Consider the following 11319-nt stretch of genomic DNA (forward strand, 5'->3'; position numbering starts at 1 on the left):
TGTATCTATGTTTTGTCCAACCCCGTTCATGCGGGAACGAGAGGGAAGAAATATCCTTTAAGCGCTCTGGTATACACTCAATCGAAAGTGACACTTAAATCTAAAGCAATAGAGTAGATTTTACATTGGCCACGTTGCACATACGACAATTTGGACTCTCTGACGTTTATCCTTTTCACCCCGCCGGCATAGGGCGAAATATTAGTTGCGTTTATGCCGTCCTGAGAATCGCCCGCTTCGTTTCCAAACACAAAACTCATAAATAATTAAAAAAAAACATACATAATATTTTCTAAATATATTTGCAATATATTCTATACTAAAAACGCAGTGCGAGCCGCCGCGTCTTATTTTTAAAGAGTGTGATAATTTAAAAAAATAAATATGAAAACATCGTCGTTTTCTCTCCGTGTTATGCGAAGGGTGAGTATATAGATATAAGTAAAACTTTAAATGAGTTTAAGGACGTAATAGCCAACAGGTGCGCTCGCCTACGCAGGAGCTCAAGGCTCTACAGGTTGGAGGCTTTTATCATCGACTTTCACGGCCACACCCCTAGCCCGTTATTTCCTTATATTTTAATTCTTTAATGTACATTATTTTAAAACAAATAAAAAAGTTATATGTACCGGAATTTAACTTTAATTGAAATTGTGGAAATTTCTGAATACATTGAATCAAATTAATTTAGCTTTCTAAAGAAAATGTATGATTTCAATTTAAATTTCATTTTTGAAATGCTCCAGTCTTCAATAGTGAATGGGTATTAACGTTATTTTATATTATTATTTAAACTGTTAATGTTGCCTCAAATACACGAGTCAATACAAATTAGTTACATACTGAATATATATTAGACAATTCACCTAAAATGGAACATTTTTAGTACAAAAAAAATATATTCAGAATTCAAACCAGGAATAAAGAATGTAAGAAGCACAAAATGTCTCAATTGAAAATCATTTTTAGAAATCTCATATCAGGCGGTTTCATGCAAAAACCTTTATTTTTCATATCAATTCTACCTTCAAGAACTGTAAGAAACCCCTTTTTCTATTCGTACTTTTGCATTTTAATTATTTGTTGGCTCACCTTCTAATAACGTCCAATTCTTGAAAGGCCGGTAACTCACTTAAGAGCATTCTCCGCAATATGTGTGTCTATGGGCGACGGTGAGCCTCCTGCCAGCTTGCCTAGTAACATAAAGTATTACATTAAAAAAAAACGTTTGTACAACAATAGTTTTTGTTTAATGTCGTAAAACCGAAATAATTCTATATTAAATTAAAAAAACCATACCATAGCATTCTTATGCTTTTTTAATATTTTCATATACATCCTTTATATAAAAATATGTTAATAACTTATAGTTAAATAAGTGTTTTTCTACACTCAAAAATACCTTCAATATTTGCGTATTTACTATAAGTTTTATATTGAACAGTGTTAAAAAGACAAGCATATACATTCTCAACCCTGAAATCACTAGTTCGAAACCACAATTTGTAATACCCTAATTGGATTCTATAATAATAATATTTATATTACAAGCCTTTATTGCTGTAAAATAGTTATCCTAGTATTTGAAGTTATTTATTATATAAGGCAAGCCGGTTAATCTCTGTTTTACAGCTTGTTCTTGGACATAGGCCTCCTCTAAGAGCGTCCACTCTTCTCGGTGTCTATCTTTACGTAGCCACATAGGGCTAGCTGCTCCACTTATATCATCTTCCCATATTTTTATTTGTCTTCCTCGTTTAGTGTTGTCATAGCAAGGAAGCCATTCCGTCGCTTTCATCTTTGTCTTCTTTCTTAATATGTCTTGGCCATTTCTATTTCAATATTTTCCTAGAAGTAACATTTCTAAACTTTGTCATGTCTTTTATTTCTTCTAGTTTTACTCTATCTTTCAATTTCAGACCTAGAATATTTCTTTCGATACAATTTTAGCTAACTCTTAGTTTGTTTTCTTGTTTATCAATGAGTGACCAGGTTTGAAATGCGTATCAGGCACGGTAATATACAGGCATCAACGACTTTAATCTTGTTAAAAATTTGCAAAAGTTGGATTCTATAGTCAGAACTAAAAACAATCGACGTCGTCTCTGGCATAGGCTGATGGCCCATAAAGCATTTAAATGTTAGGTAAAATTCTCAATACAGATCCGAAAACATCATATCCGTGCTATTGACATAAATGTAAAATCAATTTTGCTATGTAATCCAGAAAGGAAACCTAGCGAACAAAGAGAAAATTCAGCTCGGAAAAGTATTTGTTATCTATTTGAAATCAAATAAGGAAAACAAACAAAAGCTCGAAGAAGCCACAAGTCGACAGTTTTGAGAGAAATTTACTTAAAATCAAAGCACTAAAATCGTAATAAGAAGTATTTGTTTAACGCAATGTCTAGATCTCATATATATATAGAACAGGGGGCAAACGGGCAGGAGGCTTACCTAATGTTGAGTGATACCGCCGCCCATGGACACTCTCAATGCCAGAGGGCTCGCGAGTGCGTTGCCGGTACGTTTAACTTAATCGGTTCGGATATACAAATTTAGATGTGACATCACTTGTATATTATTAGAATATTACAATTAGTTGGTGGCCAATAATGGTATTGAGGCAAATACTGTGACCATTTTGACCGAAAAACTGAATCAGTAGTTAGCTTTAAAGTAAAGAAAATTCATATAATTTTCTACCTAAGGTATAGCTAGGAATATAATTCTACTCTCAGAACTCCGGAAACCCCGATTTTCCTCCCAAGAGCAATCAATCTAGGCACTTTTATAAGTCCAGCATTCATTTGAACTTTCAAGAAGTTCGCTTATATAAAGAAAACGTTAGTGAAATTATATATATCAAGATATAAAATCCGAAATATATATATATATATATATATAATTCCACTGTACGTGAGTATGTCGCTGAACTCCTCTTTAACGGCTGGACTGATTTGAATTAATTTTTGTATGTTTTGTGGGTGGCACCCGGGATGGTTTAGATTCACAAATCGACCCGGCATCAGTCGATATTTATTTTGTATAATATCCTAATCACTTGAAATATCATACAGGACAACGTCTGTAACATCCGCTAGTACATTATATTTTTTGGTTTGTCCTTTACCATTAAATAAAATGATTCATGATATTCAGAACGAAGGTTTCATATATGTTTAAGATAAAAATAAAGAGGAGTACAAGTGCGTCGGAAACCTTAATATCTAGAGTTTTGCCTCCATATACGTGACTAGGTTGTTAATATTTTAAATTTGGTTATAATAATATACGAACATCGTCCTTTCTGTATATTTAATCTCGAAACGGTAGTTTCGCCAAGCCACAAAAATTAGATTAAAATCTACATGTTTTTAATTCATCATAGTATTTAACAAAAAAGAAATATCTAGAAAAGAATGAGAGTGTTATCCTAGACTTCAGCATGTGACTCTCCTTTCTCAGGTCGTAAGTTCGATCCTAGCACCAATGGATTTTCTTTGTGCTCATTTGACATTCGCCCGAACCGTGAAGAATAACATGCTGTGGAAACCGGCTTGCCAAAAACCAAACCCAAAATGTCAACAGCGTGTGTCAGGCATAGAAGGCTGATCATATCTTGCCTATTAAATTGACAAATGATCATGATATCGATAAAGAAATCTGTCGCTCAGACCTAAAACGGTTGTAGGGGTTGATTTTTTATTTATTAGGAGTAAAACCGTGTTTAAGAGCAGGTATATGAATAAAAACATCCAATTCCATTAGTCTTATCGGCCATTGATTGACTCTGACGGGGCTCCACTGCCCAACAATAACCTTTCATTCGATTGCATTCATTTCACTAGTTTTAAAACACGGATATATCTGCAATTAAATGTAGAGTTTATAAAAATTTAAACTTTGTTGTTACAATATATAATTCGAATAATTTGCAATATTTTGAGAACATATATATGATGACCTACACTTAAGTAAAATCAGTAGCAAATAAGTAAAAATATGATTTGAAATTTACATATACATCTTATAACACGCTGTAGGAGTATTCTCGGTTAACGCGCTATGTATAAATGGTTCACGTTTAACTTTTCTAGTTAAAGGGGATTTAAATCGAATATTGAGAAATATGGTATGAACAATGTGCGTAAAAATCACTATAACTGTCCTCGCGTTATATCTGGGAATACTTGTGTTATACGGACTGAAATCGTGGACAATGACACTGCCAGGCTCGCAAGTGCCGTCCTTTTAAGACTTGGTACGCTCTTTCATTAAAGGAACCTATGTCGAATTGGTTCGGAAATACTTTAGTGGGTAGCTGGTTCCACATAGAGTGTTGCGCGGAAATAGCTGAGTTAAAAAACGCTCGATTGTGGAATGACGGACGTCGAGGTGATTGGGATGGTATTTTTTCTTGACGTCCGGTGATAAAACTTAGCTACATTAGGGCAAACAACTCCTCTGAACACTCCCCTTGATAAATACATGGTAGAATGATTATAATGTTTACTGTACTCCCTTCCTCCCGAGTGTAGATTGATCTAGAAGAACTGTCAAGACATACTGTTTTAAACATTTGAAAGGTCGAACGTAATTTTCAATCAAACATTATTGATGCATAGGAGATTGAAGAACGAATATAGAGAGTAAAACCGAAAACATTACGAAAAATATTTCTTGCAATTGATATTTCTACTAGGCTGGCTCCAGCATGTCACTGTCTAACCATTAAATTCAAATTTCATTTTTTTATTAAATAAGTATATGAAATTAAAATGCGTGACACAGGGTATAATAACTCTGACACAGGGTATACTTCCTACAGGATTCTCAGCTCTTTTATAACAAACGTAATAGTTAACATAATTTTTTTATGTGTTTTCAGTTACAATTTTGATTTTTTTTTAAGTATTTAACATCTTCTCTCAGCACTATATCGCGCACACTGAAATGATATGACTTCTATATTTTTTGAATACTGAATGAATTAAAGGGTTATAATGAATTATTAAGGGGTAAAATTAGCTTATAGTAATAAAATTGTGGTATGATAAATTATTTATTAAAAGAACTAGGCTAAAACTTATCTACGTTGTGAAATTTTTAATTCCTTGAAATCATTGGGATTTCGTGTAACCTAAAAAGTATTTAATCATATACCAAAATTAAAATAACTGTAACATCTGTGTCATAGAAATATCGCGTAAAATTTAACATGCAGCAATGCTTCGTAAAATATTACTCCAGCTTTTCAAGAAACGTTTACAGGCTTTGATAAAGAAAAGCACCATTTTAAAATTATCACTTCAAAGCCATTCTTGCTCATTAATTAGGCACAAATTTCACAAAAGGTTCAAAACGAAACTTTATTGATTTAACGAAACAAAGTTAGATTAAATTCACTACAGATTCACCCATACGTTGGAAAATACATTTCAATTTGAGAATTATTTCATTAAAATTGATACGCCCGTAATTTTAACTTTATAATTAGTTTTATCTTTGTAACGTTTATTCTCATAATAATTTAAAACCCAAAATCCTTCATCTAGTTGTCTACATTAGACTAATGTAATAAGATTTAAAAATATTTGTAAATCATGCAAATACAGGGATCTAGGCTCCGAATATGTTTTTGGCCCATTCGGTGTCGAGACCCTTGGTCCGTGGGGACCTAGGGTCTTAGCAAAAAGGTAAGTCGATATTAATGATGAAATGATTTAAGGAAATAGTAAAAAGGTTAGTCGACATCACAGGAGACTGAAGAGCTGGCAGTTACCTGGACAAAGAATTAGTCTAGCTATTCATAGGGGAAACGTTGTCAGTATCTTCGGAACCTTGCATTAAGGGACTTTGTTTAATAATATATTTTAGTTATTGTTTTTTGTTAAATTAATTAATGTTAGCAGTTATAATAGTACATTTAATTTATTTTTTATTTTGTTAATATAGGAATCATAATTATAATATTTTAACAGCTTAGAGTGGCTTAGACCAATGAAAACGAAGATTCTTAATTATCAGTTCTTAAAAAAATAACACACCATACTACCTGTTTGGGTGAAACTGCTCCAAGCGGAAGGACCGCCCTTTCACGTCCATTGTCTATTTTAATGTAAATATAGTGTTTATTGTTTGTATGGTCAATGCTCTGTATAGTCAAGAGCATCGTTTCACCCCTATGGGTCCCCCCCGGTTGTAGTAATAAATACAAACCACATATAGGTAACATAGATTCGTATTAATGGAATAAATAATTATAGTGTAGAGTTATAAAACTAAATATAAATAATTTACTTAACTTTTTGCTTTTTCGTGTATCACGACACGACACGGCTTTTGTTTTTTAATTATTTTGAGAAAAAGCCTTATACAACATTCGCCATGTATCAGTCTCTCACCTAATGTAACTTTAGTTTGTTTTCAAGATAATTTATAAAAAAATTTAAAAAAAAAAACAATTTCCTTTAAGGGATGCGGATTTCTGAACTTGTAAACTAATTTATATTTAGCACTCGTTTTGTATGAAAAATGCTGATCTCAAGAGGACTTAAGTCAACAAAAGCTTCTTGGACCATCTATTAGATAGCCTTGACCGTGCATTCTGGCCTTAGGAAGCTTTCAAGGCGTTTTAATTTTATTATTTAAGAACTAGTTAACGGCTAAGCCCTTGAGTGGTGAGTGGCTATTGTATCATTGTTGCAAGTTAACTTTCACAACGCTTCGTTGTTTCAAATTTAACATAAACACTCTTTCGTTTTCATTTTGGTAGCATTTCCATTACAACTCATAATATATTTTATGATTTTGTATTTGTACAGTAACTTAATATAATACAATTTAATATAGAAATTAATCTACGAACATAATATAAATAAAGCAAAAAAGAAACCTAAATGTTTATTATAAAAATAAAGCAAGACTAAAAAGTAAACATATCAATTTGGGCTTCAATTATGACCTAGATGTAGAAGTAAGCAAATCACGACGCACTATGAGCTACGTCTTTGGGACACTCCTGGATTCTGAGAATTTTCCACTTTGAACAGTAATTTCATCCAGAAAATAATTGTAAAACTTTATTATTTTTAGTGACGAACTAGGAACAGTTCTAAATAAATGTTTGCAATGAAAATAAATTAGTTAAAAAAATTAATCAATGGCGCTACAACCTTTTTAGGTCTGTGCCTCAGATTTCTGTATCTGTTTCATGACCATTTGTATATCGAATAGGCAAGTAGGTGATCAGTCTAAGGTAAGCCGGTTTCCTCATGACGTTTTTCTTCACCGTTCGAGAGAATGTTAAATGCACACATAGAAACAAAGCCCATTGGTAAACAGCCGGGGATTGAACCTACGACCTCAGGGATAAGAGTCGTACGCTGGAGCCACTAGGCCAACACTGCTCCTTTAAAAAAAATAGTTTCATATTAATTAATATATATATTTTAGGTGAGCCCCAGAAATTTGCATAAATATACAGTTTGATTTGATCCATTAACTTCTGTTATATAGAGATTTATACTCTATTTGACAATATTTTAAAAATCATTTCAGATTATTTATTAAAAACCTATACAAATTAAATTTTTTATTCTATGAATTATTGGATTTAAAAACTTAAATTAAACGTTTATAATTTAATTAAACATTCAGTTTGTATTGCACACTGCACAGCTCGGACGTATAACAACCACTATTTAAGCCTTGACTTGTTTAAGCTATCGCGGAATGTGCTTGAAAGGATTATTAATAATAGCGCTGAATCACCTGCATCATGAGCATACCCCACATACAAACCTTCACGGACATACCCTCACTTTTACACCATCACACAACACAGCCGAATTTGATATTACTTTGTTACATGTATCGAATAAATGTTATTGTTTTGTTTACCTTCAGTTAATGTATGAATCTTTTTGTATATATTTACTATTATTCATTTTTAGTATAATAGTTTTTTGTTTTATATAATTTATGCTGTAGGATTACACAAGATGGCGTCATATTAGCCCTTAAGATGTACAATGGCCGGCAACACACTCGCGAGCCCTCTGGCATTGAGAGTGTCCATGGGCGGCGGTATCACCTAACATCAGGTGACCCTCCTGCCCGTTTGCCCCATGTTCCATAAAAAGAAGATTATATTTTTTTAAATTACAGAAATACTTTTATTATTTTCTGATTTAAAAAATAATATATATATACAATATAATCTCTGGGATAGACTGACAGGCAAATACCATTTTGTGTGTAACTGACGTCTAGACATCAATATCTTGTAATTTCCGTTTTTTTAACAAATTGATGTTGTTTGGCCATGTTTGCTCAATAATACTAAATTTTTTATACTGTCAAAGTTATTTATTTATTTACCACGTCATACAAAATATATACGGTAAATCTATGGTATATGTTACAAGCTATCTTGTCTAAAACACATGACGATTGGTAAACATAAATGTTACAAAAACTTTAAAAAATTTAAAAAATGTATTTTGATTATATAAAAAAACAATTACAATGCACTTAACAATGTTTTCTTTGAAATTGATCAGCCCTCTACCGAATTTATTCAGCTTCAGATAAGTTCTGTTTATTCCTTTACAATCGCGAAGAATTCGAATGAGAGGTGCCTGAACTCCTAGGTTAGTTTTTGCAGACGGGATTTAGAAAAAAATCTGCTGACGTGTTAAACCTTAATAAATAAGGGACGAAAATTTAAAATCCGGTAGGAGTCTATTGTATTATATATAAATGGGAGTTAAGATTTAATGACAAAACTCAATTACTAGGTAATCACACCTTCACGCGATAAGTATATAAATTATGAAATGTTACCAGTTACCGATCCATTAGCAGAACACCGCTCCAATTACCGTCATATAGGTCAATGTTAATGCAGTCTTTGACGGACGTACTATTTTTTTTTATTAATTTATAACCCTCTACTCCCCTGCCATATTGTCCAGGGACTTTTTATACCACATTTTTTCGTACTATTTTATTGCCATATAAGTCCTTTAAACCGATTTTTAATTCCTAGATTTATGGAATTCAGTTTCGAATCTATAGATAACTTTGAGGTTCCAAAAACTAACAAAGACATAGCACATGTATATAACAACTCTCGGCTACTCTCTCAAACACACCCTGACACACCCATTGACTAACTCATACATTCACGCATACTTAATGTCATATACGACTTGTGTTTGATTAGTTGGAACACTGAATCGTGGTTTTCTTGAAAAACTCGTTTTAAATATAGACCATGTACCACGGAATCATTGTTATCTAGTGAAACAAACAGCTATGGATTAATTTTGTCACAACCATATTTTTGTCATAAATAAAGTTTTTATTATCATTTATTAAAAAAATTAACCAATCAATAAAAACAAAACGTTGCATTTGTACTAAATTGTGTCATCATACAGTAGGTGTCGAAGCATGTAATAATATTATATGTAAACGGATTAAAGTTCTTCAATACGTTATTGTCACACGGGAGTCACACTTAGCGCAGTCTAGACTTTGAAAATCACCTATCTCAGGGTGAATATAGCGACCCGTCCCAGCTTCGCATATTGTTATTTATTTAGTCTTAATAATATAATTCTAAAATGAAGCTCTTCCAGCGTTTCTCTCATCTGCTCACAAATCTAGTAATCTGTAAGGTTAAATCGTTAGATCTTATTCTACGAGTAAAAACAATATTGCCGATTTAAAAGATGAGAGAAACGCGTGGTTACCATTCAACCCATGCTTGAGTTTGCCTTCTAGCGTTAACTTTCAAGGGAGCTGATCCTCTTTGCATATCTGAATTCCAAAACTTATAAGGTCAAACTTCAATAATAAACCATGAAAGGTTGGTGGAGTCTAGGGAAGCTGGTCATTGGCTTAATGCTTAAACGTCGCCAAACTCTGGCACCCTTTGGTCCCTGAATTACTTCGCACTGCTATCAGCCTTAAGGAGTAAGGAGGGCCCATACTCCCCTTAAGTGTCCCTATGGTTTTAAAGCAAGTTGTGCCAAAAGAGTGTAGGTCGTTTTTCTCGCCAACGTATAAGTCTCGTAATACAGCGAGGAAATGCTGCCAGCGTTAAAGGTACCCTGCCACAGGGACCAAACTTTTAAAATTTGTTTTAATATCCTATTTATTAATTTTTAATTATTTATATGTGGGTTAAGAAATTTGTAAATACTGTATATTTGATTACTATGATTAGTTACATAATTACCATTAAGAATTTCTAAAATATTATGTGATTATAGCCTAATGAACTGAGACTTAATGTAGCATTATAACTCTGAAAGAATTTCAGAAATCTGTAAAATCCGCATTACTTATTGAGTTCTCTTTGTTTTTAATCTATCGTATCTTTCTATAGATTAGAACTAAAGCACTGAGACACAGATCGATACTATGTGTAATTGGAGATTACGAAAAACAAAAAAATTGATTCGACATAATATAAAGCTCTAATCATTAATTCACAACCTTTCATAAACCTACATCAATGGAACAAAATCATCCTCGCGACCTTTTTCACCCTTTTGTGAAATATTGAAAAATTTCATTTTTGAAGTATTTATATATTGATCGTATATTCATATTTTATTTGCTACGAAGAGCTATGACTTGTTTAAATTGTATTATGTATTTTACGACACAAAACCGTAAAAGCTTTATTAACAATTAAAAATGTAGTTTAATTTGCATTTATTGCGCTCACTTTATTTAATATCTTATAATTACAGTAGTAGCGTGTATCTCTCAAAAGTCTATTATAATTGTTATAATTGTACTGAATTTTTAACGAAGTCTCAAATATAAATATATATGTCATCGTTCCATCGATATGCGATCATTAGCGGGCTTAGTGGACGTCATGAGGGTAAAGTGCGAGCACAAAAGACACGAATAATTATGCAGTATTTAATTTAGATTGATTGCTTTTAACAAATAATAGTTTTAGCTTAATTTATAACGCAGCGTTCAAGGCACCAATCTCACTTTTAATAACAACCTACTCGACCAAAAATCACATACTAACTCGGTCCAACATTTCATCCCCAGTGCTCCACTGAATACTCAATCAGAACTACCCTGCGTTCAGGGAACTCACTGTCCAATGTCAATGTCCGGGCGCCTCGACTCCACTTGAGCCATTTGCTCGGCTTTAATTGTTCGTAACAATATTCGTAAGTAATGAAACAATTAAATAATACCAAAACAAATCCAACCAAATTAAATTATGACGATTAAAAGAAATAAGAGGAATCTCAATTATTAACCAAAACAACG

Source organism: Pieris brassicae, chromosome 5, assembly GCF_905147105.1.
Source record: "Pieris brassicae chromosome 5, ilPieBrab1.1, whole genome shotgun sequence".
Classification (NCBI taxonomy): domain Eukaryota; kingdom Metazoa; phylum Arthropoda; class Insecta; order Lepidoptera; family Pieridae; genus Pieris; species Pieris brassicae.